Raw genomic sequence first — 12,213 nt, forward strand, 5'->3', positions numbered from 1 at the left:
CCAGTGGGGGAGCAGCAGGCAGAAGGAGAGGGAGAGGCAGGCTGCCCAGAGCAGGGAGCCCCATATGGGATTTGATACCAGGATCCTGTGATCATGACCTGAGCTGAAGGCAGATGCTTAACTGACTGAACACCCAGGGCATCCCTTTCATGCTGTTTTAGGTAACGTTTTAAAAATGTTCATTTGCCTCCTTAATCATTGCTAACATGTGGAAAATATAACGGATTTTTAAAATGTTGACTTTCTGAGGGGTTTGAAGTGGCAGGGGGGTGGGAGGTCGGGGTACTAGGTGGTGGGTATTATAGAGGGCATGGATTGCATGGAGCACTGGGTGTGGTGAAAAAATAATGATACTGTTATGCTGAAAATGAATAAATAAAAAAAATAAAATGTTGACTTTCAATTTTATGATGTCACTTTAGGTTATTTTTTCTAGCAGGTGTGTTTTGCATGTGTGTCTCTCTCTGTGTGTGTCTCTGTGTGTGTCTCTGTGCATGACCATATATATCTGGAAGGAAAGTCAATTTACTTCATTGTTTCTGAGCCCTTAAAAGTTTTTTTCTGTCTTTTTTTTTTTTCTTCCTAATTGTACTGGCTAAGATCTTTTGTTTTTCCCCCAAAGATTTTATTTATTTATTTGACAGATAGAGAATACAAGTAGGCAGAGAGGCAGGCAGAGAGAGAGAGAGAAAGGAGCAGGCTCCCCACTGAACAGAGAGCCCAATGCAGGGCTCAATCCCAGGCCCTGGGATCATGACCTGAGCTGAAGGCAGAGGCTTTAACCCACTGAGCCATCCAGATGCCCCTATGTTGGAGCTACTTAAGGAGGACTTCTGAACCTGGAGTTTCAGGTATTTTAAAATTTCTCATCTAAGGAGCGAGAGGAATGAATTTGGCATAAAGATTTGTTATTGAGAGGGCGCCTGGGTGGCTCAGTGGGTTAAGCCGCTGCCTTCGGCTCAGGTCATGATCTCAGGGTCCTGGGATCGAGGCCCGCATCGGGCTCTCTGCTCAGCAGGGAGCCTGCTTCCCTCTCTCTCTCTCTGCCTGCCTCTCCATCTACTTGTGATTTCTCTCTGTCAAATAAATAAATAAAATCTTTAAAAAAAAATTTAAAGATTTGTTATTGAGAGAGGGGTTTTAAATACATGTTCTCAGCTGAGGGGGATGTTTGATTACTTTTGTAGCAAACAGTGTCCTGTGACAGTGGGTTCATTCATGATTAGGGAGTGGTTTTGTTTTTGTCTTGTTCCACCACAGTCACAGACTAATCACAGTTCATTGCTAGTTACCCACTATCAGTTGTGTTGGTTAATTTTTTAACAAAATTTTTCTGGTCTCAGAAATAAAATTGAACCCTCATTGATAGTATTCTTAGCTGACTCCATTCTTTCCACTTCCCACCCTTGATTTGTAGCCATATATACTCTGATTCTAACCTACAAGGCTGTCAATTATGGAAGGCTAGGTAAGGCACAGCTTGTCAGCAATCATGACTTCAGATTTTGCTGAAAGAGTGTAAAGCTTAGAGGGCTGAGAGCAGGGAATTACATAACAGGATTAACATTGTCACATGATAATTATGAATAATTTCCTGAAGGCAGAATATGGGGAGACAGTGTATATGCAGACAATGCATAGAAAGCTATTTCAGGCCACCTAGGGTACTGACCAGGTCCTGGAGAACATGGAGGTGGGGAGAAGCTGTCTGTGTCTCGGTGTATTTTGAGGTGGAGCTCAAGGATTGTTGACAAGTTGAATATGGGTTGTGAAAGGAAAGAGGTGTCAGGCGTGGTTTGAAGGCTTGTACTTGAACAACTAGAAAAATGGTGACATGATTCATGCAGATTGACTGTCTTCATAGAACTACATATACATATGTATATATGAATATGTACTTATATGCATTCACACACATATGTATAGGTAGAACTTTAGGTGGACAGTACAGTGGCCTCCAAAATGGTCTCAGGTCCCACTCCCCAGGACTGTAATTATGAAGAGATCACACACTGATGAATATATTTTGTTAAATGACAAGAGAGATATTAGAGTAATGAAGGTTACTGCAGTTGACTCTAAAATAGGGAGATTTTCCTTGATTATCTGGCTGAGCCCAATGTGATCATGTGAGTCCCTAAAAGCAAAAGAGGAAGGCAGAGGTAGAAAGCAGAAATATATGAGACACATAAATTCGTCACTTTGCCTTTGCATATTTGACAGTGAAAGGGACTACTTGAGCAGGAAGTGAATTCTTCCACAATGCGAATCATCTTGGAAGTGGATTCTTCCCCAGGGTCTCCAGAAAGGAACATAATTCTTTCTGCCTTGGTGTTTGCCTTGTAGGACCCTAAGCAGAGAACCCAGAGGAGCCAAGTAGTGCACTAAATTCTGATCCAGGGGAAATTATGAGATGTGTATTGGTTTAAGATGTTAACTTTGTGGAAATTTGTGACAACAGCAATGGAAAACCATCACAGAAGGAAACTCAGAAGCAAGTGTTCCAAACAGCCTTTAGTAAAGTGTCATCCTTGGCTGTGCTGTTTTCTCCAGGAAGTTTTATTTCATATTTTAGGCTCTGTTTGTCTCCCACTTCTTGCCTATTCATCTGGGGAACCTGATAAAAATGGTTATTCTCTCCTAAACACAGGTAAGTTGTTTTTAAGTATGGATTGTTTCAAGAACAGATTTGGTCCATTCAGTTGGATAGTACCTGCCCATCAGTCCCTTCGCCTGAGTTGACAATTTCACTATGCCTTTCTTGTGCTATTCAGGTTCTCCATTAATGGCAGGTGACAGTCACATTTCTGTTCTGTCTCAGAGTGTGGTCTTCAATGTGAACATTTTCAGTCTTGCTTTAGGATTCTGTTGGTCATTTTGGGACATTCTGTCAATACCTACAATTAACTTTTTCACTTTAATGCCTGCTCAGTACCAGTGATCTCCTTGATCCACAGACGTGAAGATGTCTGGGCATGCCTTCTCTAATTAGAAGTCCTGCCTTGATGGAATTCAGGCATATTCACTGACAAGGATGTAAAAGATCTCTTGGACTCTTATCTTTTGATAATGGAATTCTTCCTATAGAGTTTTGAGATGTAGCTATCCAGGCTTTCCCTGAGAACTCCAATATGGCATGACAGTGAAAACATACTTCAACTTTAGGAGACTTCATTTTGTGGTGTGCACATTCTATAGTGAGCCACAGTGATCTATGCTTTGGGTAATTCATTCCCTTTGAGTGCACAGCATATTTGAATTGATTCTAATAGAACATGGGCAAAGTTCATATAATGTCATTGTCTTGATTACATTTTGCTCACAGATTGGAGAGACAGATTCTCCTGCTGGCTCTGAAGAAGCAAACATTCACATTACACCCATGTTAACATTCTGTTAACATCCACATTAATGAAATGAATTCTATCAACAGCAAGGTGATGTGCAGTATGATCCAGAGCTCCAGAAAGAAACAAGTTTTGGCTTTCACCTTGCCTGCAGCTTTGTGAGACCCCGTGGAGTGGACCCACGTTGTTAGTACCTGAACTCCTCACCCTGGAATCAGTGAGATAATAAATGTGTATTTTCTTAAAGCACACCAAATTTGTGGTCATTTGTTATGCAGGAACAGAGAAGTAATATGATTGATTTCAGACTCCTCCTGTGTTTAGACATAAGATCATTTGAGTACATGTGATAAGAGTTTTACTAGCTTTGGAACAATATTTCCCTTTTTGTTTGATATTGAGTATGATGAATGTCTAAGATAGTTCAATAAAGGAGGAAAAAAGAAAGAAGGGGTAGAAGGTTTGGAAAGGAAGAATTAAAATTATATCATTTATCTAGAACACATGTCATACATAGAAAATCAAAGCTAATTAATTGAGATTACTAAAAATTTACCCACACAACTGGTTATGAAGTTGAAGTACAAAAGCATTTTCCTTCCTTTTTGGTTTTACCAGAAATAAAACAATAAAGTTAATTTAAAAATGAAATTATTATAGATTCAAATGGATGAAATAAGGAAGAACATATCTAATCAAAACTTTGATTTGAGGGGCACCTGGGTGGCTCAGTGGGTTAAAGCCTCTGCCTTCGGCTCAGGTCATGATCCCAGGGTCCTGGGATCGAGCCCCGCATCGGGCTGTCTGCTCTGCGGAGAGCCTGCTTCCTCCTCTCTCTCCCTCTGCCTACTTCTAATCTCTGTCAAATAAATAAATAAAATCTTTAAAAAAAAAAACAAACTTTGATTTGAGCTCTCCACTAATAAAACTTAAATTTGAGCTCTCCACTAATAAAAAGAGAATATTATTGACGTAAATCAAAGAAAAGCTCAAATCAGAGGAATAGATCATGTCTATGGACTTGACAATGTGAATAAGTGCATTACTTTCAAATTGATAAATAGTTTGAAAATAATAAGAAATCCTATCAGGTATTTTATTAGAAATTGACAAGTTTAGAGGAGTCAAGATGGCGGAGAAGTAGCAGGCTGAGACTACTTCAGCTAGCCGGAGATCAGCTAGATAGCTTATCTAAAGATTGCAAACACCTGAAAATCCATCGGCAGATCGAAGAGAAGAAGAACAGCAATTCTGGAAACAGAAAAACAACCACTTTTTGAAAGGTAGGACCGGCGGAGAAGTGAATCCAAAGCGACGGGAAGATAGACCCCAGGGGGAGGGGCCGGCTCCCGGCAAGCAGCGGAGCAACGGCACACAAAATCAGGACTTTTAAAAGTCTGTTCCGCTGAGGGACATCGCTCCAGAGGCTACCCGGGGCAAAGCCCACACTGGGTCAGCGTGGCCTCAGGTCCCGCAGGGTCACAGAAGGATCGGGGGTGTCTGAGTGTCGCAGAGCTTGCGGGTATTGGAACGGGAAAGCCGGCTACAGAGACAGAGCCGACAGTAAGCTCGCAGCTCGGGGTGACCTTGAACCGGTCGCAGGCTCAGTGAGCTCGGAGCGCGGCCGGAGGTCAGGCAGACGGGAGTAACTGGGCGCTGTTCTCTGAGGGCGCACTGAGGAGTGCGGCCCTGGGCTCTCGGCTCCTCCTGGCCGGAGACCAGGAGGCCGCCATTTGTATTCCCGTCCTCCGAAACTCTATGGAAAGCGCTCAGGGAACAAAAGCTCCTGAAAGCAAACCCGAGCGGATTACTCACCCCGGCCCCGGGTAAGGGCGGTGTAATTCCGCCTGGGGCAAAGACACTTGAGAATCACTACAACAGGCCCCTCCCCCAGAAGATCAACAAGAAATCCAGCCGAGACCAAGTTCACCTACCAAGGAGTGCGGTTTCAATACCAAGGAGAGCAGCAGAATTCCAGAGGAGGAGAAAGCCAAGCACGGAACTCATGGCTTTTTCCCTGTGATTTTTTTAGTCTTGCAGTTAATTTAATTTTTTTTCTTTTTCATTTTTTGTTTTTTTTTTCTCGCCTTTGGGTAAATTTTTTTTTTTTAACTGTTACCTTTTTCTTTTTTAACGATTTTTTACTAGTTTATCTAATATATATATATTTTTTCTTTTTTACATTTTTCTTAGGTGTTTCCTTTTTTTTAATTCTTTTCTTTTTTCTTTTTTTTTTTTTTCTTTCTTCCTCTTTGAACCTCTTTTTATCCCCTTTCTCCCCCCTCACGATTTTGGATCTCTTCTAATTTGGCTAAAGCATATTTTCCTGGGGTTGTTGCCACCCTTTTAGTATTTTACTTGCCCCTTCATATACTCTTATCTGGACAAAATGACAAGACGGAAAAATTCAACACAAAAAAAAGAACAAGAAGCAGTACCGAAGGCTAGGGACCTAATCAATACAGACATTGGTAATATGTCAGATCTAGAGTTCAGAATGACAATTCTCAAGGTTCTAGCCAGGCTCGAAAAAGGCATGGAAGATATTAGAGAAACCCTCTTGAGAGATATAAAAGCCCTTTCTGGAGAAATAAAAGAACTAAAATCTAACCAAGTTGAAATAAAAAAAGCTATTAATGAGGTGCAATCAAAAATGGAGGCTCTCACTGCTAGGATAAACGAGGCAGAAGAAAGAATTAGTGATATAGAAGACCAAATGACAGAGAATAAAGAAGCTGAGCAAAAGAGGGACAAGCAGCTACTGGACCACGAGGGGAGAATTCGAGAGATAAGTGACACCATAAGACGACACAACATTAGAATAATTGGGATTCCAGAAGAAGAAGAAAGAGAGAGGGGAGCAGAAGGTATACTGGAGAGAATTATTGGGGAGAATTTCCCCAATATGGCAAAGGGAACGAGCATCAAAATTCAGGAGGTTCAGAGAACGCCCCTCAAAATCAATAGGAATAGGCCCACACCCCGTCACCTAATAGTAAAATTTACAAGTCTCAGTGACAAAGAGAAAATCCTGAAAGCAGCCCGGGAAAAGAAGTCTGTAACATACAATGGTAAAAATATTAGATTGGCAGCTGACTTATCCACAGAGACCTGGCAGGCCAGAAAGAGCTGGCATGATATTTTCAGAGCACTAAACGAGAAAAACATGCAGCCAAGAATACTATACCCAGCTAGGCTATCATTGAAAATAGAAGGAGAGATTAAAAGCTTCCAGGACAAACAAAAACTGAAAGAATTTGCAAACACCAAACCAGCTCTACAGGAAATATTGAAGGGGTCCTCTAAGCAAAGAGAGAGCCTACAAGTGGTAGATCAGAAAGGAACAGGGACCATATACAGTAACAGTCACCTTACAGGCAATACAATGGCACTAAATTCATATCTCTCAATAGTTACCCTGAATATGAATGGGCTAAATGCCCCTGTCAAAAGACACAGGCTATCAGAATGGATAAAAAAACAAAACCCATCTATATGTTGCCTCCAAGAAACTCATTTTAAGCCCGAAGACACCTCCAGATTTAAAGTGAGGGGGTGGAAAAGAATTTACCATGCTAATGGACATCAGAAGAAAGCAGGAGTGGCAATCCTTATATCAGATCAATTAGATTTTAAGCCAAAGACTATAATAAGAGATGAGGAAGGACACTATATCATACTCAAAGGGTCTGTCCAACAAGAAGATTTAACAATTTTAAATATCTATGCCCCCAACGTGGGAGCAGCCCACTATATAAACCAATTAATAACAAAATCAAAGAAACACATCAACAATAATACAATAATAGTAGGGGACTTTAACACTCCCCTCACTGAAATGGACAGATCATCCAAGCAAAAGATCAGCAAGGAAATAAAGGCCTTAAACGACACACTGGACCAGATGGACATCACAGATCTATTCAGAACATTTCATCCCAAAGCAACAGAATACAAATTCTTCTCTAGTGCACATGGAACATTCTCCAGAATAGATCACATCCTCGGTCCTAAATCAGGACTCAACCGGTATCAAAAGATTGGGATCATTCCCTGCATATTTTCAGACCACAATGCTCTAAAGCTAGAACTCAACCACAAAAGGAAGTTTGAAAAGAACCCAAGTGCATGGAGACTAAACAGCATCCTTCTAAAGAATGAATGGGTCAACCGGGAAATTAAAGAAGAATTGAAAAAAATCATGGAAACAAATGATAATGAAAATACAACGGTTCAAAATCTGTGGGACACAACAAAGGCAGTCCTGAGAGGAAAATATATAGCGGTACAAGCCTTTCTCAAGAAACAAGAAAGGTCTCAGGTACACAATATAACCCTACACCTAAAGGAGCTGGAGAAAGAACAAGAAAGAAACCCTAAGCCCAGCAGGAGAAGAGAAATCATAAAGATCAGAGCAGAAATCAATGAAATAGAAACCAAAAAAACAATAGAACAAATCAACGAAACTAGGAGCTGGTTCTTTGAAAGAATTAATAAATTGATAAACCCCTGGTCCGACTTATCAAAAAGAAAAGAGAAAGGACCCAAATAAATAAAATCATGAATGAAAGAGGAGAGATTACAACTAACACCAAAGAAATACAAACTATTATAAGAACATACTATGAGCAACTCTACGCCAATAAATTTGACAATCTGGAAGAAATGGATGCATTCCTAGAAACATATAAACTACCACAACTGAACCAGGAAGAAATAGAAAGCCTGAACAGACCCATAACCAGTAAGGAGATTGAAACAGTCATTAAAAATCTCCAAACAAACAAAAGCCCAGGGCCAGACGGCTTCCCGGGGGAATTCTACCAAACATTTAAAGAAGAACTAATTCCTATTCTCCTGAAACTGTTCCAAAAAATAGAAATGGAAGGAAAACTTCCAAACTCATTTTATGAGGCCAGCATCACCTTGATCCCAAAACCAGACAAGGATCCCACCAAAAAAGAGAGCTATAGACCAATATCCTTGATGAACACAGATGCGAAAATACTCAACAAAATACTAGCCAATAGGATTCAACAGTACATTCAAAAGATTATTCACCACGACCAAGTGGGATTTATTCCAGGGCTGCAAGGTTGGTTGAACATCCGCAAATCAGTCAATGTGATACAACACATCAATAAAAGAAAGAACAAGAACCATATGATACTCTCAATAGATGCTGAAAAAGCATTTGACAAAGTACAGCATCCCTTCCTGATCAAAACTCTTCAAAGTGTAGGGATAGAGGGCACATACCTCAATATCATCAAAGCCATCTATGAAAAACCCACCGCAAATATCATTCTCAATGGAGAAAAACTGAAAGCTTTTCCGCTAAGGTCAGGAACACGGCAAGGATGTCCATTATCACCACTGCTATTCAACATAGTACTAGAGGTCCTAGCTTCAGCAATCAGACAACAAAAGGAAATTAAAGGCATCCAAATTGGCAAAGAAGAAGTCAAATTATCACTCTTCGCAGATGATATGATACTATATGTGGAAAACCCAAAAGACTCCACTCCAAAACTGCTAGAACTTATACAGGAATTCAGTAAAGTGTCAGGATATAAAATCAATGCACAGAAATCAGTTGCATTTCTCTACACCAACAGCAAGACAGAAGAAAGAGAAATTAAGGAGTCAATCCCATTTACAATTACATCCAAAACCATAAGATACCTAGGAATAAACCTAACCAAAGAGGCACAGAATCTATACTCAGCAAACTATAAAGTACTCATGAAAGAAATTGAGAAAGACACAAAGAAATGGAAAAATGTTCCATGCTCCTGGATTGGAAGAATAAATATTGTGAAAATGTCTATGCTACCTAAAGCAATCTACACATTTAATGCAATTCCTATCAAAGTACCATCCATCTTTTTCAAAGAAATGGAACAAATAATTCTAAAATTTATATGGAACCAGAAAAGACCTCGAATAGCCAAAGGGATATTGAAAAAGAAAGCCAACATTGGTGGCATCACAATTCCGGACTTTAAGCTCTATTACAAAGCTGTCATCATCAAGACAGCATGGTACTGGCACAAAAACAGACACATAGATCAATGGAACAGAATAGAGAGCCCAGAAATAGACCCTCAACTCTATGGTCAACTAATCTTCGACAAAGCAGGAAAGAATGTCCAATGGAAAAAAGACAGCCTCTTCAATAAATGGTGCTGGGAAAATTGGACAGCCACATGCAGAAAAATGAAATTGGACCATTTCCTTACACCACACACAAAAATAGACCCAAAATGGATGAAGGACCTCAATGTTTGAAAGGAATCCATCAAAATCCTTGAGGAGAACACAGGCAGCAACCTCTTCGACCTCAGCCGCAGCAACATCTTCCTAGGAACAACACCAAAGGCAAGGGAAGCAGGGGCAAAAATGAACTATTGGGATTTCATCAAGATCAAAAGCTTTTGCACAGCAAAGGAAACAGTTAACAATATCAAAAGACAACTGACAGAATGGGAGAAGATATTTGCAAACGACATATCAGATAAAAGACTAGTGTCCAGAATATATAAAGAACTTAGCAAACTCAACACCCAAAGAACAAATAATCCAATCAAGAAATGGGCAGAGGACATGAACAGACATTTCTGCAAAGAAGACATCCAGATGGCCAACAGACACATGAAAAAGTGCTCCATATCACTTGGCATCAGGGAAATACAAATCAAAACCACAATGAGATATCACCTCACACCAGTCAGAATGGCTAAAATCAACAAGTCAGGAAATGACAGATGCTGGCGAGGATGCGGAGAAAGGGGAACCCTCCTACACTGTTGGTGGGAATGCAAGCTGGTGCAGCCACTCTGGAAAACAGCATGGAGGTTCCTCAAAATGTTGAAAATAGAACTGCCCTATGACCCAGCAATTGCACTATTGGGTATTTACCCTAAAGATACAAACGTAGTGATCCAAAGGGGCACGTGCAGCCGAATGTTTATAGCAGCAATGTCCACAATAGCCAAACTATGGAAAGAACCTAGATGTCCATCAACAGATGAATGGATCAAGAAGATGTGGTATATATACACAATGGAATACTATGCAGCCATCAAAAGAAATGAAATCTTGCCATTTGCAACAACATGGATGGAACTAGAGCGTATCATGCTTAGCGAAATAAGTCAAGCAGAAAAAGACAACTATCATATGATCTCCCTGATATGAGGAAGTGGTGATGCAACATGGGGGCCTAAGTGGGTAGGAGAAGAATAAATGAAACAAGATGGGATTGGGAGGGAGACAAACCATAAGTGACTCTTAATCTCACAAAACAAACTGAGGGTTGCTGGGGGGAGGGGGTTTGGGAGAAGGGGGTGGGATTATGGACATTGGGGAGGGTATGTGCTTTGGTGAGTGCTGTGAAGTGTGTAAACCTGGTGATTCACAGACCTGTACCCCTGGGGATAAAAATATATGTTTATAAAAAATAAAAAATTAAAAAAAAAAGAAATTGACAAGTTTATTTTATAATTTATGTGTATAGCAAAAGAAATCCTGAAGGAATAAAAAAGTCACAAAACTTACCAGATTTATGATCAGATATAAGACTTATTATAACATTTATCAAAAGACAAGACTCAAGTGTTAACTGATTACATGAAAAAATGGGAACCCTCATGTAGCATTGGTGGAATGAAAATTGCTGTAGCCATGATGTAAAACAGTATAGAGTTTTCTCAAATTATTAAAAATAGAACTACCATAAGATCTGGCAAATCCACCTCTGTGTAACAAGTCACTATCTTTTTTTTTAATTTTTTATTTTTTATAAACATATATTTTTATCCCCAGGGGTACAGGTCTGTGAATCACCAGGTTTACACACTTCACAGCACTCACCAAAGCACATACCCTCCCCAATGTCCATAATCCCACCCCCTTCTCCCAAACCCCCTCCCCCCAGCAACCCTCAGTTTGTTTTGTGAGATTAAGAGTCACTTATGGTTTGTCTCCCTCCCAATTCCATCTTGTTTCATTCATTCTTCTTCTACCCACTTAAGCCCCCATGTTGCATCACCACTTCCTCATATCAGGGAGATCATATGCGGAGAAAGACTATCTTTTTTTTTTTAATGTTTTAATGTTCAGTTAGCTAACATATAAGTACATCATTAGTTTTTGATGTAGTGTTCAATGATTTGTCAGTTGCATATAACACCTAGTGTTCATGAGAACATGTGCCCTCCTTAATACCCATCACCTGACTACCCCATTCCTTCATCCCCTCCCTTCTGAATCCTCAGTTTATTTCCCAAACTCAAGAGTCTCTCAAGGTTTGTGTCCCTCTCTTATGCCCTTCCTTTCAGTTTTCCCTCCCTTCCCCTATGGTCCTCCATGCTATTCCTTATGTTTCACATATGAGTGAAACCATATGGTAATTGTCTTTCTTTGCTTTACTTATTTCCCTTAGCATAATCCCCTCCAGTTCCATTCATGTTGATGCAAATGGTGGGTATCTTGAAAAGATATTTATATGCTTATGTTCCCTGGAGCCTTATATAGACCAAACAAATCATGGAAACAACCTAAGTGTCCACTGACAGATGAATGGATTAAGGAAATGTGATATAGGTACAAATATTATTCAGCCACAAAAGAGAAGGAAATCCTGCTATTTGTGATAACATGTATGGACCTCAACAGCATTATGCTAAATGAAATAAGTCAGAAAGAGAAAAATAAATATTGTATGATCTCACTTATATGTGGAATGATGAAAATTGAAATACTGAACTCACAGTTACAGAGAACAGATTGGTGATTGCAGAAGATGAGTACAAAATGGGTGAGGATAGTGAGAAGGTCCAAACTTCCCGGTATAAGGGAGTTC

The 12,213-nt window shown here is 40.0% G+C and overlaps 1 long non-coding RNA gene across 1 annotated transcript; it reads left to right on the forward strand.

Annotated features, from left to right (window-relative positions):
• The first annotated feature begins 2,034 nt into the window (after window positions 1-2,034).
• On the forward strand, window positions 2,035-3,598 carry LOC116592439. Its single transcript, XR_004286487.1, has 2 exons — window positions 2,035-2,650; window positions 3,434-3,598. It is a non-coding gene; the product is annotated as an uncharacterized LOC116592439 (long non-coding RNA).
• Window positions 3,599-12,213: the final 8,615 nt, after the last annotated feature.

This window comes from Mustela erminea, chromosome 6 (assembly GCF_009829155.1).
Source record: "Mustela erminea isolate mMusErm1 chromosome 6, mMusErm1.Pri, whole genome shotgun sequence".
Classification (NCBI taxonomy): Eukaryota; Metazoa; Chordata; class Mammalia; order Carnivora; family Mustelidae; genus Mustela; species Mustela erminea.